This window comes from Gadus chalcogrammus, chromosome 21, assembly GCF_026213295.1.
Source record: "Gadus chalcogrammus isolate NIFS_2021 chromosome 21, NIFS_Gcha_1.0, whole genome shotgun sequence".
In the NCBI taxonomy this organism is placed as follows: domain Eukaryota; kingdom Metazoa; phylum Chordata; class Actinopteri; order Gadiformes; family Gadidae; genus Gadus; species Gadus chalcogrammus.
In genome coordinates, this window is record NC_079432.1 from 6,365,056 (window position 1) to 6,369,575 (window position 4,520).

Genomic DNA, 4,520 nt, shown 5'->3' on the forward strand with positions numbered 1-4,520 from the left:
TGTGTGTGTGTGTGTGTGTGTGTGTGTGTGTGTGTGTGTGTGTGTGTGTGTGTGTGTGTGTGTGTGTGTGTGTGTGTGTGTGTGTGTGTGTGTGTGTGTGTGTGTGTGTGTGTGTGTGTGTGTGTGTGTGTGTTTGTCTATGGTGTGTATGATGTGTGTGTGTATGTGTGTGTGTATCTATGATGTGTATGATGTTTATGTGTGTGTGTATTATGTATATGATGTGCGTGTGTGTGTGTGTGTGTGTGTGCGTGTGTGTCACACACCTGTGCACAGGTTGTGGAGGATCTAACGGCCGTAGGGCCCTTTAGGTCAACATAGCCTCAGTGTGAGACTGGAGAATACCTAGAATGAGGGGCGAGGTATGACGGGGTGAGCTGTTGAACAGGGGGGTACACACAGAGATACGAGGTCCACGGGCATGAACTGTGGAGAAAAGGGTTCATGAAGCGTCTCTGGGAAAAAAAAAAATCTATTCTATGGTGTATATCGGTAAGGATATCATGATGAAGACCGGATGGAGTTGGGGTGGCAGTAACGCAGGAGGCAGAGCGGGAGGGCGGGTAACCGCACAGTACTGCAAAAAGGGACCCGCTATTTTGCTCACCGGCTCTCCTACCAGAGTGTCCCTGACCCTGACTCGACCCTTGCTCGTTGGGCTCATTGCCACATGAAGAAGTCCCGCCCATAGGGTCTGTTCTGCCCGCTCTGTGTGAGCAGAAAGTAATCAGAACTGTTTTTAGCTCTAATATTGTGTCGGGTCCAATGAGTTTATAATGTTAGCTTTAATACTGTGCGGTCTTATGAAGTAATGGATTACATTCATTTAAATCTGTGTGTGTGTGTGTGTGTGTGTGTGTGTGCGTTCCAATTACATTACGCTCTTGCATCAGACCACACCGACCATGTTGAATAATCCACTCTGCTGGGTTGGGCCAGCAGAGTCACTCAGTCTACTTTCCACTGACTGTACGATTTCCAGTCTCTTTCACCCCCCCCCACTCACACCACCAACCGGCTGGCACTCTGACCAGACCCCCCGTGGAGAGTGGGGAGTGAGGGCGGGGGGGGCGGGGGGGGGGGGGGGGGGGGGGGGGGTCATCTGTGTGCTAGCGGAGGGCCGGTAAGCCATCACCGGTGTGGGGGGGTCACATGGAGCATTAGGTCAGGACGACTGCTGCTTCCAGGTTCCCCCTGGGTTGGCGGAGCGTCCCGGTTGAACACTTCCGATCAGATAAGAAGGGGGGGGGGGGGGGGGTTGTTTGTTTCACCATGTGACCCGTCATTCCCTGTTATGTTCATGCGGTCAGCTGGACACGCCTGCGAGCACGGCCGCCATTCGTTTTCCTTTGCCCCCACGATCGATTGTCTATCGGAAACCACGCTCACAATAGCGTCTCTTTTCCCGAAGGCCGGCATTATTCTCTATTTTGTTGTTTTGACTTCAGACGGGTGGCTTTGGGTACATTCTAGCCTCCACCAACCACAAAGCATAGTTTCCCCTCTGCAAATCCACCAAACTGTTTTTTAATTTGTATTCCTGAATTAAAATAAGGCGCACACAGCTCTTTTCACTTTGAGCGAGGTTGCGCCGTGTGTGTGTGTGTGTGTGTGTGTGTGTGTGTGTGTGTGTGTGTGTGTGTGTGTGTGTGTGTGTGTGTGTGTGTGTGTGTGTGTGTGTGTGTGTGTGTGTGTGTGTGTGTGTGTGTGTTAGGTTTAGACGATGCTGAACCCAAGAGCAGACAGAGACGATGTTGAAGGGATAACAAAAAGGGTTCATTGAACAAGTAAGGAAGCAGGTAGTGGATGAGGGAGCCGGGGGAAGAGCGAGAGGGGCGAGCTGGAGAGAGTGATCCGGGTAACTGCAGGCAGAGGAACAAAAGTTGGATGTGGTCCAAAAACAACAAGAGACTAGAGTAAGAGAGCGAGGTAGCAAGTAACACTAGAGCCAGGCACGTATAGTGACCACGGTAGTGCGTAGTACGATCTGGCGCAGACAGCAGGGAATCCAAGGGTTTATGAAGGGGGTTGGTTGGGGATGAAGACCAGGTGAGCATGATTCTAGATGAGGGGCCAGGTGTGAGGTGAGACAGACAGGGGGAGTGGCAGACCAGGAGGAGGAAAACACAGCAAGACTGCTGTGACCACGTGTGTGTGTGTGTGTGTGTGTGTGTGTGTGTGTGTGTGTGTGTGTGTGTGTGTGTGTGTGTGTGTGTGTGTGTGTGTGTGTGTGTGTGTGTGTGTGTGTGTGTGTGTGTGTGTGTGTGTGTGCGCGCACGTGTGTGCGCGCACGTGTGTGAAGATTTGGTTATCTTTTCGGCTGACTCCTTGATATTTGCAGATGTTTAGCCATACTAACGCTTGAAAGAGAGAGAGAGAGAGAGAGAGAGAGAGAGAGAGAGAGAGAGAGAGAGAGAGAGAGAGAGAGAGAGAGAGAGAGAGAGAGAGAGAGAGAGAGAGAGAGAGAGAGAGAGAGAGAGAGAGAGAGAGAGAGAGAGAGAGGTTGATGTCATCAAGCGGTCATCAGTCTCTTAAGAGATTAGAGAAGTTTAGGAAGAGAAATTTAGAGCTAAGAGGAAGTGAAAGAGCATGTTTGCGTCACCGAGAGAGGGAAGTTGAGGTTTGAGCTTAAACAACACACATGGTTGCTGATGTGTTTTACTGTAAAGTTGATCAGGCTTGACCTGTTCTGACACAATAACAGCGCGGTTCACATTGTGTTTCAACATGCACATTTTCAATACAATTCTGTAACTTTCTTCACGTGTAAACCTTTCTGGAAACAGCTGGTGAAAGAATTGCCCAGCGAGAACATAGAGTACACACAGACGAACCTTTGTGCCAAACGGCCGTGATTCCAGGTAGGCTCATAGGGGATGTCCCAATCCACACTGGAGGTCCAGGCATATGTGGCTCCAGGCCTCTCTAAAAGTACTGGATACAACAGGGCCCTCTCTGTCTCTGTTCTCTCTCTCTCTCTCTCTCTCTCTCTCTCTCTCTCTCTCTCTCTCTCTCTCTCTCTCTCTCTCTCTCTGTGTCTAAAATACTTCTTATTTACCATGAATCTGTAACAAATATATCTTGTGGTAGTTTGCATGGGAGTTTCAATAAGTTGATAATAGTAGTAGTATTTATAATTATAATTATGATAACACATCAATAATAAGAATAATTATTATTTATCATCTATTTATTTAATAATCTTGATATTCACGATAATCATAATCATAGTCATAACAACATTCCCAATAGGCCTACTACTCATTCTAATAATCCTCTTCATTGTGTCGAGTTGCGTTCCACAGCTGGACATTGAGGAAGGAGAGACGGCAATTCTTTCTGACACCAAAACAACTTTATTGGCAAGTCCACTGAATGACGCAACAAGACCCCACCGGGGCCTATACTAAATCCCACAGCACTCCTCTTCACGTGAAAACTTCAGCGTGTGTGCTTGGGTCCCAGCGGCACTACAAGAGAGAGAGAGAGCAAACCACAGCACAACGTTAAATAACGGTTGATAAAACCACATCCGCTCAAGATGAAGTGCTGTGCTACTGAATCCCAGCCATCTACAGGTTACAGCAGGCCAGCTACTTTGTGTCATGTACATGCTTCTGTGTGTTTCCGTTTTATGTAACAACATTCGGATGCCAGTCTGTTGTCAGTCGCTTTGGTGGCACATGATTCCGAACAGCTGACGCTCGTTAATTGAATTAAGGGTTAGTGTTACATAGTGACATGGTGCCAGCGCTGTTACATGTATCAGCACTCAGGGAAGGCCTCTTGTATCTATTGTAACAACGGCTGAGCTCCAACCACCTGGCTCTCCATCTATCACTGATGCCTTGACCACCCCCTAACATGAAACCATTACATTTCTAAATGAAAACGATGCCAAATGCATCCATTGCATTGTGATCTCTTACAATCGTGTTGCAACAGTTGTACTGAATATCGGACGTACGGCTTGTATTATTCTTTGGAACCTCTACTGAACTGGACCCAGCAGAACCTGCAGGGTGTGTATGTTTGTGTGTTCCTTTGTTTGTGTCTGACCCACTCCTAACAACACACGATGACACCATGAAACATCCATCCCAGCTGTAACCTCACATGTTCCGATGCCAAGTGGTTGTGATTCTCACGGAGGGAAACATCATTTATCTCTACCTCTCTACCTCTACCCTGGCAGATCAAAATGCACTAAATCCTTGTTTAATCCCATTCTGGTGGCTTCAGTCCAAAGCGGCTAAAACACAGAAATGATGAATAGCAATAGGCTAAAAAAACAAACTCAATGCCATGGCCTTTGAGTGAGTTATAGAGGAGCGACTTTGAGGATCTACTTGCCGTAGTAATCGCCACAAGCAGGCTGTTCTTCTGTTGATGGGTGTGACCTTTGGCAGACGGCCATCTTCCAGGCCACGAGTGGAAGCCCGGCTGGGCCAGGAGCAGGTGTTTTGCTGGCAGGAGAGCTGCCTCTGGCAGGTGTGTGTCTCTATAATAATGTGTTCATC